Below are 22052 nucleotides of genomic sequence, written 5' to 3'. Positions count from 1 at the left end.
ACTAGCATGTGAGATGAGTGCAATCGTGTGGTAGTTTACTAGCGTGTGAGATGAGTGCAATTGTGCTGTACTTTGAACATTATTTGGCATTGCCTTTATTAGGGGGAAGGAAATGGCAACCCACTCCAGTATTCTTGCCTGGAAAATCCCATGGATGGTGCAGCCTGGTAGACTACAGTCCATGGGGTCGCAAAGAGTCGGACACGACTGAGCGACTTCACTTTCACTTCACTTTCACTTATTAGGGATTGGAATGAAAACTGACCTTTTCCAGTTCCATGGCCACTGCTGAGTTTTCCAAATTTGCTTCTGTATTGAGTGCAGCACTTTCACAGCATCATCTTTTAGGATTTGAAATAGCTCAACTGGAATTCCATCACCTCCACTAGCTTTGTCCGTAGTGATGTTTCCTAAGGCCCACTTGACTTCACATTCCAGGATGTCTGGCTCCAGGTGAGTGATCATACCATCATGATTATCTGGGTCATGAATATCTTTTTTGTACAGTTCTTCTGTGTATTCTTGCCACCTCTTCTTAATATCTTCTGCTTCTGTTAGGTCCATACCATTTCTGTCCTTTATTGTGCCCATCTTTGCATGAAATGTTCCCTTGGTATCTCTAATTTTCTTGAAGAGATCTCTAGTCTTTCCCATTCTATGTTTTCCTCTATTTGCACTGATCACTGAGGAAGCCTTTATTATCTCTCCTTGCTATTCTTTGGAACTCTGCATTCAAATGGGTATATCTTTCCTTGTCTCCTTTGCTTTTGGCTTCTCTTCTTTTCACAGCTATTTGTAAGGCCTCTTCAGACAGCCATTTTGCTTTTTGCATTTCTTTTTCTTGGGGATGGTCTTGATCCCTGTCTCCTGTACAACATCACGAACCTCTGTCCATAGTTCGTCAGGCACTCTATCAGATCTAGTACCTTAAATCTATTTCTCACTTACACTGTATAATTGTTAGGGATTGATTTAGATCATACCTGAATGGTCTAGTGGTTTTCCCTACTTTCTTCAATTTAAGTCTGAATTTTCCAATAAGGAGTTCATGATCTGAGCCACAGTCAGCTCCTGGTCTTATTTTTGCTGAGTGTATAGAGCTTCTCCATCTTTGGCTGCAAAGAATATAATCAATCTGATTTTGGTGTTGACCATCTGGTGATGTCCATGTGTAGAGTCTTCTCTTGTGTTGTTTGAAGAGGGTGTGGGCTATGACCAGTGAATTCTCTTGGCAGAACTCTATTATCCTCTGCTCTGCTTCATTCTGTACTCCAAGGCCAAATTTGTCCATTACTCCAGGTGTTTCCTGACTTCCTACTTTTGCATTCCAGTCACCTATAATGAAAAAGACAAATTTTGGGGGTGTTAGTTCTAGAAGGTCTTGTAGGTCTTCATAGAACTGTTCAACTTCAGCTTCTTCAGCATTACTGGTCAAGGCATAGACGTGGATTACTGTGATATTGAATGCTTTGCCTTGGAAAGGAACACAGATCATTCTGTTGTTTTTGAGATTGCATCCAAATACTGCATTTCAGACTCTTTTGTTGACTATGATGGCTACTCCATTTTGTCTAAGGGATTCTTGCCCACAGTAGTAGATATAATGGTCATCTGAGTTAAATTCACCCATTCCAGTCCATTTTAGTTCACTGACCCCTAAAATGTTGATGTTCACTCTTGCCATCTCCTGTTTGATCACTTCCAATTTGCCTTGATTCATGGAGCTAACATTCCAGGTTCCTGTGCAATATTGCTCTTTACAGCATCGGACCTTGCTTCCATCACTAGTCACATCCACAGCTGGGTGTTGTTTTTGCTCTGGCCCCGTCTCTTCATTCTTTCTGGAGTTATTTCTCCACTGATCTCCAGTAACATATTGGGCACCTACTGACCTAGGGAGTTCATCTTTCAGTGTCCTACCTTTTTGCCTTTTCATATTCATGGGGTTCTCAAGGCAGGAATGCTGAAGTGCTTTGCCATTCCCTTCTCTGTATTTCTTATAGGTAGCTTAAATAATACATGTGCTTTTGTCAAACTCTTCAGTGTTCAGTAGTAAACCTAAACCAACTCCATGGATGTAAATAAATATACTAGTAAATACACTAGTATCTAGTATACTAGATACCTTTTTAGGTGAACAAAGAATCAAGGTGAGTCACAGTTACACACACACACACACACACACACACACACACACAGTGAGTCAGCTCTGCTTCCTGTGTTTCTGAAGAAGAGACTGCACCATCCAAAGTACTTTCTATCACAGATCTACCAGAAAGTGTGTCTTCCCTTTTTTCACTAACTCAGATGTTCTCTTTTCCCTTAATGCCGCCATAGAAACTCTTTTGACATTTGCAGGTATTCATAAGGGAATTCTAGTTACTTCCTACACATACTGGTTCTGATATAGCCAAAAACCATTTGGTGACATTATCAACTCATTAAAGTGAGAGATGTGACAGAAAGAGCACATGCCACGTGGAATAAATATAAAAGTGTGTCAACCACTGAAATGGAAAAAAAATCCATCTGGCTGATTTCTCTTTGAAAAATGTGTTGTGTATTAAACTCTTTCCTTAATGTGTAACAGGCAATTAATCTCAAAATGGGGAATAGTATATAGTATTCAGTTTCATTAAAACCAATACTGATTAAGAGTGCTAGATTTGAGAAAAATTATTTAGAAGAATCAAAGATAGTCATTTCCCTTAAGCATGCTTGTCTTCTAAAAGGAAGGGAATAGTTAAGGGGGAATTAGATAGAAACACCTGCCAAAGATATTCAAGCTAAAATGAATAACTTCCACATTACAGAATGAGAATCAATCATTAGATTATTGAGAAGGAATTGAAAAAGATACGAAGATGTTTTAGGTGACCCTTAAAGGAACAGACTCAAATATTTAGTATATTGTCTACTATTATCATTTGCCTAGAACATATTTCGTTTCACATGCTATGAAGAAATGAATGTATTACATCTAAGGTAAAATACTGAGTCACTAATATTACCTATCACACTGTTCTTGATTACCTGCTTATAAAACACAAACCATTTTATATTTTTTGGGCAAGAATACTATTTATGCACATAGCAGCCTACTTGAAAGATAACTGTCAAAGGCTTACAATGGACATTTAAGAAACTTAGCTTCCCCCAAATATTTCAAGCATTTAGATATCAATTTGACCAGTACTATACCTCTGATATAACTTCACTGGCAAGACATATCTTCATTCTCTTTACCCAAGAAATCTGAAAGAACTGAAGGAGTCATTCCCTACCAGATCGAACAGATTATCTGGCTGAAAGGTAGATCACCCACTGTATTATTGCCCTAGCATACTGGCCAAATATACAAAATTAATGACTCTAGTAAGTGGATGTTCATGGAACAACAGACTGGTTCCAAATAGGAAAAGGAGTATGTCAAGGCTGTATAATGTCACCCTGCTTATTTAACTTATATGCAGAGAACATCATGAGAAACACTGGGCTGGAAGAAACACAAGCTGGAATCAAGATTGCCAGGAGAAATATCAATAACCTCAGATATGCAGATGACACCACCCTTATTGCAGAAAGCGAAGAACTAAAGAGCCTCTTGATGAAAGTGAAAGAAGAGAGTGAAAAAGTTGGCTTAAAGCTCAACATTCAGAAAACGAAGATCATGGCATCTGGTCCCATCACTTCATGGCAAATAGATGGGGAAGCAGTTGAAACAGTGGCTGACTTTATTTTTCTGGGCTCCAAAATCATTGAGGAATTATCATTGCAGCCATTAAATTAAAAGATGCTTACTGCTTGTAAGGAAAGTTATGAGCAACCTAGACAGCATATTAAAAAGCAGAGACATTACTTTGCCAACAAAGGTCCGTCTAATCAAGGCTACGGTTTTTCCAGTGGACATGTATGGATGTGAGAGTCAGACTATATAAAGAAAGCTGAGCACTGAAGAATTGATGCTTTTGAATTGTGGTGGTGGAAAAGACTCTTGAGAGTCCCTTGGACTGAAAGGAAATCCAACCAGTCCATCCTAAAGGAGATTAGTCCTGGGTGTTCATTGGAGGGATTGATGTTGAAGCTGAAACTCCAATACTTTGGCCACCTGATGCGGAGAGCTGAATCATTGGAAAAGACTCTGATGCTGGGAAAGATTGAAGGCAGGAGGAGAAGGGGACGACAGAGGATGAGATGGTTGGATGGCATCACTGACACAATGGACATGGGTTCAGGTGGACTCTGGGAGTTGGTGATGGACAGGGAGGCCTGGCGTGCTGTGATTCATGGGGTCACAAAGAGTCAGACATGATTGAGCAACTGAACTGAATTGAACTGAACTGAAGTGGATGTTCAAACATAAACTAATTTTCTCATGAATGTGTCATGAATGACACATACGCCATATGAATGGCATATCAAGATGATATGCCACAAATGATTATTCTTTTAAAGCAGATGGTGCATTTCAGCAACAATTAATGAAGGATAACTCTATTTCAACAAATTCTATCACCTACCATCATGTTTCATTTGACAATCTGTTCTCTTCAATTCTAAGATTCCCATCATTTGTGAGTGGAGAAATTTCTTAATGTGTTTTAGAGAAATTCAAAGACTTTGCTATTGTATCAACCACACCTCAAATTGCCAAGTGTGAAGCCACCTCTTTGAACCAGAAACAGAAATTCCCCCAAGTTCCTGGCCATTTGAGAGAGATTCCATGGGAAGAAAGGCACCAAAATTAAGTTACTTCGACCAAAATATGTGTTCTTCAAATTCATCGCAGGTGCCATATATAGTAGTACGGGAGTTTTCAACAGTAGATTAAATCATCTAAACAATTTGTTTACGCTTTCTGTGGGAGAGTACACTATTTTATTAATATTTTGAGGTTGCTTTACTCTTTCAAAGTAGCAATTAAAATGATACTTGTTATGTTTATGTTATATTTATGACAGCCCTATATTTTACAGGAGAATAAAAGCTAAGGAGAGATGCATTTTCAACTTTCTCCAAAAAATACCAAGATTCTGGTTAGCACTGTCTGGCTACTCAGACAATAACCCTAATTTATTGCTTATTTGCCCAGAGTAAAGTTAATTCCATAATACTTGTCCTTTAAATTTTGACATAATATCATTTATAAGTCATTAATCACAGATTCATCATCCTCATGAAAATACAAATGAGCACTCCAGTGTCACATTAAATGGGAGTAAATCGCAAGAATAGTCTATTTAATTTTAAATGAGAGAAGTCTACTTAAATATTTTGTCTGTTTTTATATACAAGAATTCCTTCAAGTAAATGAAAAATACTATTTAAGATTCCTCTCAGAAAAGTACCTCCCCTTTTAATATTATTAAACTGACTTTAGGCTGTGATAGAGATACAGGTGATACAGCTCAATGGGCTTGACACTGTAAGTACAAGAACTGATGGACTAAAATGGAGGTTGTACCACATCCTCCTGATAATCCTTCAGATTTTGTGACTAAAAATCATAAAAAGTGGTAATTTTCAAGATGGGATATAACATTAATATGAAAGTTTTAATCTTAATAGAATCCTTGGATGAACAAATTCCTTTGCTAAATAGAAGAACATACTGGTCACACTTGGTGGCACAACTCAGAACAGATCCTTATTAGTTTTTTTCTGTACATAAGATATGGGTGAATAAAGGTGAGAATACAGGCAAGCTATTCTGATCACTACAAGTAGTCACCAATTACAAGTGGCTATTGAACATCTGAAATGTGGTTAGTCTGGTTTCAGATGTATTAAGTGTATAATAGGCTTTCTAGAAGTATTTTAGAAATTGTGACTACCCAAAAGTCTCCAGATATAGTCAAATATCCTCCGGGGGAAAAATTGCTTCCCTTTGGTCTGTAGTATCCAAACTGGTCTCATATTACTATACCAAGACAAGTTGGAAATACCAAATCTGAGAAAGGAAAAACACAGATACCAGACACTGAAATGCACTGCATTTGCTGATTTGATATGCTTAGCATGAGAATTACTTTTCAAAATACTGTTTTCTACTGGAACCATTATTTCACTGTGACTGAGAATATGTTCATAAAACTATGAATTCAACATGTATTTCCTTAGACTGTTTACAAAAAATAAAATTAAAATTTCAATATGTAACTGTTTTTTAAAAGATCATCGTTTCAATGACATTGAGTCATTTTTCATACTAACAAATATTTGCTCTAAATGACAGTATCAGTTCAACTTTACATAAATAATAGATTATTAATGTGAATACACTCTTCCTATGAATTCCCTGGTTATGGCTTTGGATCACATCTGAAGAGTGATGGCTTAAAAATTTTTCCAATATAAAATTAAAGTTTATTTTTTTTAATTTTATTTTATTTTTAAACTGTACATAATTGTATTAGTTTTGCCAAATTTATTTGACTTCATAATCAGTTTTACCAGATAAAGAGAATAATGAAACTGTGTGCATTGAATTGTTTCACTAATCATCCATGTAGCAACATAAAAAGCAGCTCAAAGTCCTAAAAACATAACTTAATACCTGTTTATTAGTTCAAGCCAAGAATCTATAATGACTATTATCACAGTTCAGCTGTAGGCTCTTTCAAATAGTCACTTTCTTTGTTGTGTGGTATCACACAAATCAATAACCTACTGAACTAGAGATTTTATATAATATTAATGACTGTGCTAATACTCAACGTTGTTTTCAACCGTGAAAAAGAAACGGGAGCTCTCATGCCTCATTTGTGTTCCATCTAAAGCAAAAGCAATAACTAAACCTTTTTAGCAAGAAAGAAAATAAATTTGCATAAAGAAATATAATCATTTTATATATTTTTAATTTTTATTTTAAGTTAAATGTGCATTTGAATTCACAGTAACTGCTACCAAGGCACAGTAAGTTAATAATGTAATTTTTTTCCCCTAAGGCTTCATTAAAAAAATGGGAGAAAAGAAGAAAAGAATATTCAGATAAAGTAGAATATCTAAAAGCACAGCTAAGCACTGATTGGTGGACTGAAATAGCACAATTTTCATTGGGACAACAGAGAATAGAATATAATAGGATAATTTACATTAACATGCTTATAGTCAAGTACATCCTCTCTGAGGGTTTCACAACACTTACTTTATCTCCTTTTCTACCACTATAGTCATTCTATACTCTAAGAACCATTCCTAGCTGATGATCCACTGAGGGACAAATGTACTACTCTGGGTCAATGAATAGCCACAAGGTAGCACTGAACCTCTGTGACACAAGGCTGTGACAGATATGCACAAGTAAATCAATAAAATATTCCTCTCATTAAAGCTGCTACCTTTCATTTCATGATACTTTTCTATAAATGCAATCTAACTTGATATAAATATTTAATGGTTATTTGAGGGGTGAGATTATTTTCCTGAGTCAGTTCAGTTCAGTCACTCAGTCACATCCAACTCTGTGACCCCATGGACTGCAGCTTGTCAGGCATCCCTGTCCATCACCAACTCCCAAAGTTTACTCAAACTCATGTCCATTGAGTTGGTGATGCCACAAAATCATCTCATCCTCTGTCATCCCCTTCTCCTCCTGTCTTCAATCTTTCCCAGCATCAGGGTTTTTCCAATGAGTCAGTTTTTTGCATCAGGTAGCCAAAGTACTGGTGTTTCAGCTTCAGCATCAGTCCTTCCAATGAACATTCAGGACTGATTTCCTTTAGGATGGACTGGTTGGATCGCCTTGCAGTCCAAGGGACTCTCAAGAGTCTTCTCCAATACCACAGTTCAAAAGCATCAGTTCTTCGGTGCTCAGCTTTCTTTATTTTTATTTTTTATTTATTTTTTTTAAAATTTTATTTTATTTTTAAACTTTACAAAATTGTACTAGTTTTGCCAAATTCCATACATGACCACTGGAAAAACCATAGCCTTGACTAGGCGGACTTTTGTTGGCCATGTCTCTGCTTTTTAATATGCTCTTTAGGTTGGTCATAATTTTTCTTCCAAGGAGCCCCACAAAATAAAGTCTCTCACTGATTCTACTGCTTCCCCATCTATTTGCCAAGAAGTGGTGGGACTGGATGCCATTATCTTAGTTTTCTGAATGTTGAGTTTTAACCCAACTTTTTCACTCTCCTCTTTCATCAAGAGACTCTAGCTCTTCTTCGCTTTCTGCCATAAGAGTGGTGTCATCTGCATATCTGAGGTTTATTGATATTTCTCCTGGCAATCTTGATTCTAGCTTGTGCTTCATCCAGACCAGCATTTCTCATGATGTACTCTGCATATAAGTTAAATAAACAAGGTGACAATATACAGCCTTGATGTACTCCTTTCCCTATTTGGAACCAGTCTGTTGTTCCATGCCCAGTACTAACTATTGTTTCCTGACCTGCATATAGATTTCTCCAGAGGCAGGTCAGGTGGTCTGGTATTCCCATATCTTTAAGAATTTTCCACGGTTTGTTGTGGTTCACATAGTCAAAGGCTTTGACATTGTCAATAAAGCAGAAATAGATGTTTTTCTGGAACTCTCTTGCTTTTTAGATGATCCAATGGATGTTGGCAATTTGATCTCTGGTTCCTCTGCCTTTTCTAAATCCAGTGTGAACATCTGGAAATTCACGGTTCACATACTGTTGAAGCCTGGCTTGGAGAATTTTGAGCATTATTTTACTAGCATGTGAGATGAGTACAATTGTACGGTAGTTTGAGCATTCTTTGGCATTGCCTTTCTTTGGCATTGGAATGAAAACTGACCTTTTCCAGTCCTGTGACCACTGCTGAGTTTTCCAATCAAGGCAAATTGTCTTTTCCAATCAAGGCAAATTGGAAGTGGTCAAACAGGAGATGGCAAGAGTGAACATCAAGATTTTCCTGAGTATAGACTGTCAAATAAGTTTTTAGACTAAAAATAAAAAACAAAGAAAGGTGTAGCTAATGGTTCACTGTTTCCCTGATGCTATGCTTTTTGTTACCGTGTCAGATAACTCCCCCTTTCATTTATTCTTTGTGCAATGAGATACTTCCAAGGGCCCAGAGCGTTCTATTTTACCCTACATTTAGTATATGTTTATGGGAAATTTTTCAGCCATAACCCAAGAATGCTAAGAAATGTAACAGTTCTATCACTCTGCCAAAGTTATCTCACTTAGGACAATACCCTTCTGAAGAAACTACATAAATAATGATTTAGTCACAACTGAGTGACTGAACTGATAAAGTGAACAGAGTCACTTAGTCGTGGCTGACTCTTTGCCACCCATAGAATGCAGCCCACAATGCTCCTCTATCCATGGGATTCTCCAGACAAGAATATTAGAGTGGGTTGCCATGCTCTCCTCCAGGGAATCTTCCAACTCAGGGATGGAATCTGGGCCTGCTGCATTGCAGGTGGACTCTTTACCATCTGAGCCACGAGGGTAGTTTCTCAGGCAAGAATACTGGAGTGGGTTGCCATACCCTCCTCCAGGGGATCTTCCCAAACCCAGGGATTGAACCCGGGCTTGCTGCATTGCAGGCAGATTCTTTACCATCTGAGCCACCTAAAAGGGGATCCAGAAAAGCAAAACCATAAAGTCCCAGGATAGGAAATAGTCATTTAGACCCATCTGTTAGAAATTCCTAAGACATCTAGCAACTACACATAGGCAGGGTTTCTTCTTTCTCTTCTCTTATCCTCCTTCCTTCCATTATTCCTCCTCTTCTTCCTTCTCCTATCTATTGTTTCTCTCCCATACTCTCTTTCTCTCTGATGAAAATAATAGTCAGTATACTGAATTTATGGGCAGATCTGGCCCTAGGTAAGATTGTAAAGTGGGAGAAGATTGTATGTTATTTCTACTGACATCGTCAGTTTTTCCGTGCTATCCGTTCATCCCTGTACCCATCACCTGCTTGCTACCCACCATATCCTGGGCTTTATCCTGCCACCTTCCTCATTTTTGTTGAAACTTCTGCTCCAACACCCACTAGTTCCTCAGGCTCTCTCTCATTTTTGTTAACTCATAGCAAGATATTATGGAGTCAGCCCCACTAGTGGCACATTAATCTTTAGACAACCTATTTAAGACAATGATTCAAAGGAATAAACTTTTTAAAGCTGAACTGAAACAAGAAATGATGCAGATTGGGACAGAAAAGTTGGATCAAATTTCTTATCAAGTTGTTTACTGTGAACACTGTATATCTATTTCCTTAATCACACAATACAGGAAGGTTATCTCCTCAAAACTCTATCTCTGATAGTAAAAGTAGCTAGTGGAGAGAAAATCAATGTGAAAAAGATCATTCTTGTTTACTGACATGAAATATTATTAAAAAAAAAAAAAGAAAAGAAAAAGGGCAAGACAATGATATTTTGAGATGGAAAGAGATGCAAAGAAGTATTATATTCCAACTGCAAAAATACATGTCCAGGTAAATTATTTGGAATGGACTTCTGAGAGAGATAAACTCTAAAGTGAAATAAAAGCTGGGCTGAATGGCTTATGATCTTCTGTGCCCTGGACAGGTGATATATATATATATGAAAAGTAACACAAAAGTTTTCAGGACAAAAACAGTTAATACAACCTTTTGGGGAAACTGGTTTCTTACTTTATTTGCTTCTCTGTCTGCAAAAATCTTAATAGGTCTTTTTAACTGGATAATATTCTAAGCTCCTTGTGTCTGAAGAAATACCCAAATGGTGTACCACTGGAGAGGAAATTCAATTTAAAACTGAGAATACCTAGGGACTGTCATACTGAGGAAGTAACTCAGACAAAGACAAAGATCATATGAGATCACTTATGTGTGGAATCTAAAGAAACAATACAAATGAACCTATTTATAAAACAGAAGTTGAGTCACAGACACAGAAAACAAACCTGTGGTTACCAGGGGGGAAAAATGGGCGGGGGAGTGATAAATTGAGAGATTGGGATTGACATATACATACTCATATATAGAATAGGTAAGTAATAAGTACCTACTATATAGCACAGGGAACCCTACTCAATACTCTATAATGACCTATGGGAATAGAATCTAAAAAAGACTGGATATATGTGTATGTATAACTGACTCAGTTTGCTGTACATCTGAATCTAACACAACATTATAAATCAACTATATTTCAAAACATTTTTTAAATAAAGCAATCCAATTAAAAGTGAATGAAACATTTAACAGACACTATCAGTAAAGATATTTATGTATCAAATAAGCATGTGAAAGAGTATCAACACTGTCATTTATTAGAGAAGTTAAAATTAAAATACTACCACATAAAAGTAAACTGAGGAGAGTCTGGTGTCTCACAGATCCTGCTCTCCTCAGAAGCATAGGCCTAGAATCCTGAGGAGGCACTGTGAACACACTAATGTGATAGTTTAGCACCCATTTGGAGTCCCTTTTTGGAGAATTGTCCATTCATGTGAAAGGAGAGATTCTAAAGCTTCGTGAATGCCTCATTCAAAATACAGCAGTCTCCAACTGGATAATTTCTTAAACCACAAAACAACTCCACTTCTTCTTTTGGCAATTTAAGACTGAATCCAGGGGCGGTCCTAAGATGGCAGAGGAATAGGATAGGGGGAACGCTTTCTCCCCCACAAATTCATCAAAAGATCATTTGAATGGTGAGCAACTTCCACAAAACAACTTCTGAATGCTGGTGGAGGACACTATGCACCCAGAAATGCAGCCCATTCTCTTCAAAAGGAGGTAGGACAAAATATAAAAGACAAATAGAGAGACAAAGGAGTTAGGGATGGAGATCCATTCCGGGGAGGGAGTCGTGAAGAAGAAGTTTTCAAACACAAAATATTAGCCAGACTCATCAAGAAACAAAGGAAGAAGAATCAAATCAACAAAATTAGAAATGAAAATGGAGAGATCACAACAGACAACACAGAAATACAGAGGATCATAAGAGACTACTATCAGCAACTATATGTGAATAAAATGGACAACTTGGAAAAAATGGATGAATTCTTAGAAAAGTATAACCTTCCAAAACTGAACCAGGAAGAAATGGAAAATCTTAACAGACCCATTACAAGCATGGAAATTGAAACTGTAATCAAAAATTTTCCAACAAACAAAAGCCCAGGACCAGATGGCTTTACTGGTGAATTCTACTAAAAATTTAGAGAAGAGCTAACACCTATTCTGCTCAACACTTCCAGAAAATTACAGAGGAAGGTAAACTGCCAAACTCATTCTATGAGGCCACCATCACCCTAATACAAAAACCAGACAAAGATGCCATAAAAAAAGAAAACTACAGGCCAATATCACTGATAAACATAGATGCAAAAATCCTTAACAAAATTCTAGCAAATGGAATCCAACAACATATTAAAAAGATCATACATCATGACCAAGTGGGCTGTATCCCAGGGATGCAAGGATTCTTCAATATTTGCAAATCAATCAATGTGATATACCACATTAACAGATTGAAAGATAAAAACCATATGATTATCTCAATAGATGCAGAGAAAGCCTTTGACAAAATTCAACATCCATTTATGAAAAAAACCCTCCAGAAAGTAGGAATAGAAGGAACATACCTCAACATAATAAAAGCCATATATGATAAACCCACAGCAAACATTAACCTCAATGGTGAAAAATTGAAAGCATTTCCCCTCAAGTCAGGAACAAGACAAGGGTGCCCACTCTCACTACTACTATTCAACATAGTTTTGGAAGTTTTAGCCACAGGAGTCAGAGAAGAAAAAGAAATAAAAGGAATCCAGATTGGAAAAGAAGAAGTAAAACTCTCACTGTTTGCAGATGACATGATCCTATACATAGGAAACCCTAAAGACTCCACCAGAAAATTACTAGAGCTAATCAATGAATATAGTAAAGCTGCAGGATATAAAATTAACACAGAAATCCCTTGCATTCCTATACACTAACAATGAGAAAATAGTAAGAGAAATTAAGGAAACAATTTCATTCACCATTGCAACAAAAAGAATAAAATACTTAGGAATAAATCTACCTGGAGAAACAAAAGACCTATATATAGAAAACTATAAAACACTATGAAAGAAATCAAAGAGGACACAAATTGATGGAGAAATATACCATGTTTATGGATTGGAAGAATCAATATATTGAAAATGAGTATACTACCCAAAGCAATCTATAGATTCAATGCAATCCCTATCAAGCTACCAACGGTATTTTTCACATAACTAGGACAAACAACATCACAATTTTTATGCAAATACAAAAAACCTCGAATAGCCAAAGCAATCTTGAGAAAGAAGAATGAAACTGGAGGAATCAACCTGCCTGACTTCAGGCTATACTACAAAGCTACAGTCATCAAGACAGTATGGTACTGGAACCAAGACAGAAATATAGATCAATGGAACAAAATAGAAAGCCCAGAGATAAATCCACACACCTATTGGCACCTTATCTTTGACAAAGGAGGCAAGAATAAACAATGGAGAAAAGACAATCTCTTTAACAAGTGGTGCTGGGAAAACTGGTCAACCACTTGGAAAGGAATGAAACTAGAACACTTTCTAACACCATACACAAAAATAAACTCAAAATGGATTAAAGATCTAAATGTAAGGCCAGAAACTATAAAATTCCAAGAGGAAAACATAGGCAAAACACTCTCCGACATACATTATAGCAGGATCCTCTATGACCCACCTCTTGGAGTAAAGGAAATAAAAGCAAAAATAAACCAATGGGACCTAATTAAACTTAAAAGCTTTTGCACAATGAAGGAAACTATAAGCAAGGTGAAAAGACAGCCTTCAGAATGAGAGAAAATAATAGCAAATGAAGCAACTGACAAAGAATTAATCTCGAGAATATACAAGCAACTCCTACAGCTCAACTCCAGAAAAATAAATGACCCAATCAAAAAATGGGCCAAAGAACTAAACAGACATTTCTCCAAAGAAGACATACAGATGGCTAACAAACACATGACAAGATGCTCAACATCACTCATTATCAGAGATATGCAAATCAAAACCACAATGAGGTACCATCTCACACCAGTCAGAATGGCTGTTATCCAAAAGTCTACAAACAATAAATGCTGGAGAGGGTGTGGAGAAAAGGGAACCCTCTTACACTGATGGTGGGAATGCAAACTAGTACATCCACTATGGAGAACAGTATGGAGATTCCTTAAAAGCTGGAAATAGAACAGCCATATGACCCAGCAATCCCACTGCTGGGCATACACACCGAGGATACCAGAATGGAAAGAGACACGTGTACCCCAATGTTCGTTGCAGCACTGTTTATAATAGCTAGGACATGGAAGCAACCTAGATGTACATCAGCAGACAAATGGATAAGAAAGCTGTGGTACATATACACAATGGAATATTACTCAGCTATTAAAATGCATTTGAATTAATTCTAATGAGGTAGATGAAACTGGAGCCTATTATACAGAGTGAAGTAAGCCAGAAAGAAAAACACCAATACAGTATATTAATGCATATATATATATAGAATTTAGAAAGATGGTAACAATGACCCTATATGATAGACAGCAAAGGAGACACAGATGTAAAGAACAGACTTTTGGACTCTGTGGGAAAAAGCGAGGGTGGAATGACCTGAGAGAATAGCATTGAAACATGTATATTACCATATGTGAAATAGATCACCAGTCCAGGTTTGATGCATGAGACAGGGCACTCGGGGCCGGTGCACTGGGACAACCCTGAGGGATGGGATGGGGCGGAAGGTGGGAGGGGGGTTCAGGATGGGGAACACATGTACACCCACGGTTGATTCATGTCAGTGTACGGCAAAAACCAGTACCATATTGTAAAGTGATTAGCCTCCAATTAAAATACATTAGTTAATTTTTAAAAAAGTAAACTGAGAATAGAGTCCCAGTGACTGATGAAGAATGGCTGAATTTACATTCTAGAATGTACTATGTGTTGTCTACTAAATGGTTTTATACACACATATATAACACAGACCTTCAGGATAAAATACCCAGGGAAATACTTACATATATGCAACTTATTTTTCCTATAAAATAAATGAATATTTACTCATTAAATGTTTATATTAATTACAAGTCTTTTCAGAAACTTTAATGGTATATATCAAACCCCAGTGCCTATATATCAGAAAACTTTTTCTGTAAAGGGTCAGAGGATAAATATTTTAGGCTCTGTAAGAAACATTGTTTCTGTTGTAGCTAGTCAACTCTGCTATTATACTGTGAAATGTGTCACAGACAATACGGAGATAAATGGGTGTTTCAATAGAATTTTGTTAACACAAACTGGTGCAAGGATCAGATTTGACCCACAGACCATATAGTTTGTGAATGCTTACCCCAGATTATATTTTCACATAAAATTCTTTCTCCCTGGTACACATTTATTTCTTTTGGAACTCGGGTTCCAGCAGTACTGTGCAGAGCTGCAGCAGTATTCCTATTTTAACTTCCATTCCCTCTTCAACAAAGAGTTGAGACCTTCCTCAAGGAATAACCAAGAGAAATGATTCCTTTTATTATTTTCCTTTTTTCCACCATCCCTTGCAACTTTGCATGGAAAAGGCTACCTTTTGTCATGATCTTTCTAGTAAGTTAAAGGAGTTTCCAGTCTCTACACTTAATAAAGAATTGAACAGCTATGGTTGTCCTTAAAAGCCACTGTATACCTTTGCAAACGCTTGAATGATCCAACATGGTTATGATCCAACACATGAATCTATGTGTCTGGTTACTGGGACATGTTTGTTTCTGTCTCCTAAGCCCTGGGTTACAGATGCTCCCATTTGCCCTAAGTATTCGTCTGAGCAAGGGATCATTAAAGTGGATTTTCATCCTACCTTTAGAGGATAAGTGGTGGTGGTGGTTTAGTTGCTGGATTTTCATCCTACCTTTAGAGGATAAGTGGTGGTGGTGGTTTAGTTGCTAAGTCATGTCCGACTCTTGTGACCCACCCACCCCCCACCCCCACCCCATGGACTGTAGCCTGCCAGGTTCCTCTCTATATAGGATTTTCCAAGCAAGAATACTGGAGTGGCTTGCAATTTCCTTCTCCAGGGGATCTTCGTGACCCAGGGATCAGACCCTTGTCTCTTGCATTGCAGGCAAATTCTTGACTGAGTGAGCTACCAGGAAGCCCTTTACAGGACAGAAAAGCTCTCTTTATGTTGAAATCATTGACTTTACCTTTGTTGCCTCTTGCAAGTTAATTACAACAAAGCTCCATGTGTGCTAAGTCACTTCAGTTGTGTCCGACTCTTTGCAACCCCATGAACTATAGCCCACCAGGCTCCTCTGTCTATGGGGATTCTCCAGGCAACAATGCTGGAGTGGGTTGCCATGCCTCCTCCAGGGGATCTTCCTGACCTAGAGATCGAACCCGCATCTCTTATGCCTCCTGCATTGACAGGCAGGTTCTTTATCACCAACACCATCAGGGAAGCCACAACAATTGTGGTGTAATGGAAAATCCCCTCTGTGTTTGTCCCACAAATGCTCTATGACAGTGTTCATTTCTACATCTTTGAGCCAGGAAAGTGTTTTAATATTTTCTTTTGCAATGCATTTCATGAACACAACCCTATGGCACCAGACATTTGTTCTCAAAATTTGCTTGATCCGAATGCATACATTCGGAGAAGGCAATGGCACCCCACTCCAGTACTTTTGCCTGGAAAATCCCATGGATGGAGGAGCCTGGTGGGCTGCAGTCCATGGGGTCGCTAAGAGTCGGACACGACTGAGTGACTTCCCTTTCACTTTTCACTTTCATGCATTGGAGAAGGAAATGGCAACCCACTCCAGTGTTCTTGCCTGGAGAATCCCAGGGACGGGGGAGCCTGGTGGCTGCCGTCTATGGGGTCACACAGAGCGGACACGACTGAAGTGACTTAGCATAGCATAGCATGCATACATTTACATCAGCTACATGGATTGTTTTTGAAGACTGCCTAATTTCTGTCACATAACATTCCCCTGGTTACTGAATTCCACTTTCAGTGGACTTCCAGAATGAAATCACATTGGGGCAACACACACTGAAGCACTTATGGCATCTTATTAATTTTTTCCCCTTCAAACTAATACAATTATGTAAAGTTTAAAAATAAAATAAAATTTAAAAAAAAGAAAAAAGAAAAAAAGAGAAAAAAAAAACAGCAATTAAGAATTTCAAAGCTGGAATCTAAGGCTGAAGACTCTTGTAAAATATCTTTGCAGAAATAATGGTTATTTAATCTTTACTCAAAAATCTTACATTTCTAGTATTGGTTTATGTTGAGTAATGAACATAATGTACTAGAACATTAGTATAAGTATAAATTATAAATTAAAAGAACATGGGTGTGTGTGATGCACACTTAGAAAAGTGTTACTGATTAGAGTACGTGATCAGTCAATTCTAAGGAATTCAAAAGTCACTTAACGTTCTGGTTAAACCATCAAATGCCTCCTGGGGCACTGGTCATGTCTCTAGAGGGAGAGAAACAGGATATTATATGTAGCAATATGGGATAGAGAGTGCTTAGTAGACACAAGTTTGGGAACTCATGTTGACATTTTGATATAAATCACTCTACTGCTAATCATCCAACCCTATAGAAAGAACATACATTCTGGCTTTACTCAGCAGCTGGTATGTCATATCTTGCTAGTAGTTAAAGACTATGACCTCACAGGTTTCATCTTTCCAAACTTTGTCAAGATCCCTTAGATGTCATGTAATGTTATGTTGCATATAGTAGGCACTTTGCAGTAAAGATCACATCATCCAAATTATTCAGATAAGCATCATCTGGCTTTAAAGTTGTGTGACACAGAAGTTCACCCTGAGCATTGCTGCATTAAATATTACAGCTTCTAACTCAACTAGTTTGTAGCAACTCAAATCCATTACCTCAAATGGTCACTTGAATTGCTCAGTCATACTTCACTGTAATTGTGTAGAGGAAATTATAGGCTTTCAGAGAATTTGCACATTAGAAAACAAAAACACTGTGACAAGTGAAAATAAGAAAATCAAAAACTTTGAAACAATCCCCTTCCCCACCCCCACAAAAGTAATCAAACTTCTTACTTAAGCCTCAAACACTGGAGATAGAGGAATTTATCTAAATGATTCAGGTAAAAATTAGACTCAACCAACACATTCTTTGTCCCTGTGTTAAATGAATGATTCCCCAATTCTCCTTCATGTTTCCATTGTGGTATTTTCTGACAATACCACATGTGGCATCTCAAAACAAATATATAGGACTGCAATGTGTAACATTAGTGATTATCACAAAAAAACTGAAAAATGCTACAAGTTTTAGTTAGATCAGAATTGTGAAGTAGTTTATAATATATATATTCACCAAATTATACCTTTCTCTTCTAGGTTATTATAATGATGCTCACAAATCATCGACAAGCAGATTAAGGTCTATATTACAACTGCTCTATAGAAGACACATGTTCCTTTGTGTCCTGTATTTGTCTTTCACAAAATAACCACAAGATCCACTTATTGTACTAGTGTCTCTTAAGGCATAAATATAAAACATTTGTTCCTCTCACTGACCCTTTAGACCAACTCTGTAGGACCAATTCTTCCCCCACATAGGATGAAATTGCAAACAGGTCCCATAACTTTTACGATCACTGTTAAATAATGAAAAGGGATCTGGCCACATTTAGTCATAAGGTACAGTCTCAAGTTTACAATTAAAATGCCCATTGTATTGTAATGATCAATTCCATAGTCTCATTCAGTTCAGAGCTGAGTCTCTTACCTGGTCCAGTCCTCCATCACTCCTGGGGTATTATCTGGTTCTTCATCTTTGTCATCTCTACCCCTTCTCATATTTCACTTCCTTTGCTTCATTCTCACTCCAAACAAGCAGCCTACAGGATCAAGAAAAGACTGACTTGAATGACAGACCTATTTCCTTGATGACTTCCTCTGAATATGGCAGAGTCCTCATGCCAGTTATTATTCCATGGAATGTTTCTTTAGTGTCTGTGAGAATTATTTAGAAGCACTCCAAATGGAGCCATTGAAGTTCATCACTCTTGACTTTGAAAATGTCTCTACTATCGCTGGGAGCTGAGGACACTTCACTTAGTTTCTATTCATAAGCTGGGGCTGTATTCTACAACCAATCAGGCAGTAATTTTAGGAAAAATCCAAGGTAAGCCCAGAGAGGTTTCTTCACATGAAGTCCATTTTTATCACATTTTAGGCTACTTTAAAAGTTATTATTTTCTTTTACTTTTGATGGGGAGGCAGTGTGACCTCTGTGGCCTCCATATCTATTTGATAGATTTCTTTTTTTCAGATGCAAGTCTGTCACTTGTCTCTCTACTGCCTAAATTCTAGGAGGCACAGTTTTAATTTTCCAAATGCTGTAGTTAACTTTCTGCCATATTTATCATAAGTTCTTATTTTCAAAGAAATAAATCATTTTGGACCCCTCACTAAGAATATTTAAGTTTCTCCATAGAAGTACTACTATCCAAAAAAAAAGGTGGTGTTCATCTTTCCTAAATTTTATATTTCATGACATCTGAATGGTCCCACAAATAATGCATTATGAGATTTTATCTGGTTTTTAATTGCGTATAAGTGATGCAATAAAATTTGTGTCTTTCTGTAATTTGATTTCCACTCAGCTTTATGTTTTAAAATTTTAGAATTAATAGCATATTCACGATTCAGGGTTTGTATGATATTACATCACTGACTCATGATACAAGAATGTTCATTCATTTTAACCTCTACTAAGTAGTCCATTTAAAAATAGGTAACTAATGTATCTATACTTTCTATTTATAGGTTATATTGTTTCTAATTTTTCATGATTAAAAGCAATGCTGTAATAAATAATCATGCAAATGTTTCCCATGTTATGTTTTCTAATTTTTATAAAGTATATTCCTAGGAGATGAATAATCTTAAGGTAGAAACATCCTTCCCTGTGGTAAAGGTTGTCAAATTGCTCTTTTAAGTGACTGGACCATTTTCCACTACTAATGGCAGCTTGTGAAGGCCTTTGTTTTCCCAGATTCTTATTGAAATGTATCTAGCAGACTTCTGAAAATTTTGCAATCTGCTAAGTTTTTTTGTTGGTATTTTTCATCATTCCTAAACCATTAGTAAGTTTTTATGTGTGTGTGTTTAAAAATATGTTTGGAGTTTCTCTCCCTCTAGTTTACAAGTGACTCATATATTCTGAATACTAATCCTTTGTCACTTTTACACATTGAAAGAAATGGTTCCTGTTATTAGGTGTCTGAACTGTGAGAGTCAATCCCCCCTGCCAGGTTTGAAAATGCCCTGCAATAAGAAAAATACCCACCCAGCCCTGAGCCTGGCCAGGGTACAAACTGCACGGACTACTAGTGTTGCTTTGTAACTGTAGTTCTGAGGAGATCTGGGGTGATATATCACCATGTCAGCAATATTCACTGACAAGCAAGACTGATGATTTGCACCTGGTCTTGGTGAGGGACCTGGAAAGGGCCATAGGGGCAGGTTGTGCATCAGGAAGATGCCTACGGGACCCCTGGGACGTAAGAAATTCTGGTTGAGACTCCATTTTGGGTTCCTGGGTTCTGTGGTTTTATGTGCCCATGTAAGTGGTTTTCAATTTAAGAGAAAACTGTGTTCTTGGTCTAAAAGAAAATGTGTGCCCTAGTAACGGCCTTTGCAGAGGGAGGCCAGTAGCTTGGTTTCCTCACACCCTTACTCTGAGCAAGCCTCTGGCTGTGACCTGTATCTGTACTTTATTTATTTTTTTTAAGAGAATATGTGCTTAATTTTATTTTTTTAATGTAAATTTATTTATTTTAATTGGAGGTTAATTACTTTACAATATTGTATTGGTTTTGCCATACATCAACATGAATCCGCCACAGAGCCACAGTCATCAAGACGGTATGTTACTGGCACAAAGACAGAAATATAGATTAGTGGAACAAAATAGAAAGCCTAAAGGATGGGGAACATGTGTATCTGGACTTTAATGCTGGTGCCTTGTTGGGGCCTTTCCATGCAAGGAACTGACACATTTTTAAGTCATAACATGTTGGTGCTATGAGTCTTCTTTAGCAACTGAACCTTGTCTAATGCCTAATGTCTAATCCTTAGTACAGCCTGTCATTTAATACTGTTTACAACAGATTTTGAGTTTGTTTTGTTTTATTGGAAGACTCATACAGCATGTGGGATCTTAGTTTCCTGACCAGGGATTGAACCTACACCCTCTGCAGCAAAAATGCAGAATCTTAACCATGGGACCATCAGGAAAGTCCCAAGAATCATTCATTTCTGTAGTCATACAAATATAAAGTTTACCACTGAAATAAAAGCATTAAAGACTGTTTGGTTTGTATTTACAATATGAATATGGTGGTGCTTTAGTCACTAAGTCGTGTCTGACTCTTGCGATCTCATGGACTGTGCCCACCAGGCTCCTGTGTCCATGGGATTCCCCAGGCAAGAATACTGGAGTGGGTTGCCATTTCCTTCTCCAGGGGATCTTCCTGACCCAGGAATCAAACCCAAGTCTCCTGCATTGCAGGCAGATGATTTACCAACAGAACTATGAGGGAAGCCCAATATGAATATACCTATTTACTATCTGAGACTGTTTCTTAGGGAATAAGTGAACATCTCAGGATATTCCAGAGAAAGTTCACAAAACATTAAACAGTGCATCAAAGCGTCTTAGTTTTACTATATTGGTAACTGCTATAGTTTAATAGTTCCAAGGAGTTAGAGGGTCTACTATCCAAGTTTCCTTAATAGTAATGAGCAACTTGCTTGGACTGAATACAGATGGCACACAAATGTTCATGGTGGGAAAATTCTCTCAACATAATATTCTGGTTCCAAATAAATATTTTCACATGATGTTTTGCTTTGTAGCATATAATTATGATGTTTGAGACTGCTCTACATGTGAAAAATAAAATGGAGAACAGAGCCAATTATCCAGAAGACTAAAAAATTAAAATTGCTTTTTTCAGGACATATCAGACAAAAATATGTGCTATGTATGCACATAAA

At 37.3% G+C, this 22052-nt stretch overlaps 1 long non-coding RNA gene across 1 annotated transcript in view; it reads right to left on the bottom strand.

Annotated features, from left to right (window-relative positions):
• Nucleotides 1-315: 315 nt before the first annotated feature.
• LOC129641137 (uncharacterized) overlaps nucleotides 316-22052 on the bottom strand; it is a 30800-nt gene continuing 9063 nt past the window's right edge. Inside the window, exons 2-3 of the long non-coding RNA XR_008709102.1 lie at nucleotides 18775-18886; nucleotides 316-1335 (exon numbers count right to left, since the gene is read on the bottom strand). This is a non-coding gene — a long non-coding RNA (uncharacterized LOC129641137). The remainder of the gene's footprint in view (nucleotides 1336-18774; nucleotides 18887-22052) is intronic.

This window comes from Bubalus kerabau, unplaced genomic scaffold, assembly GCF_029407905.1.
Source record: "Bubalus kerabau isolate K-KA32 ecotype Philippines breed swamp buffalo unplaced genomic scaffold, PCC_UOA_SB_1v2 scaffold_76, whole genome shotgun sequence".
NCBI classification, from domain to species: domain Eukaryota; kingdom Metazoa; phylum Chordata; class Mammalia; order Artiodactyla; family Bovidae; genus Bubalus; species Bubalus kerabau.
Note: the sequence above shows the minus strand (reverse complement) of the source record. Positions and strands in the feature narration are given on the sequence as shown.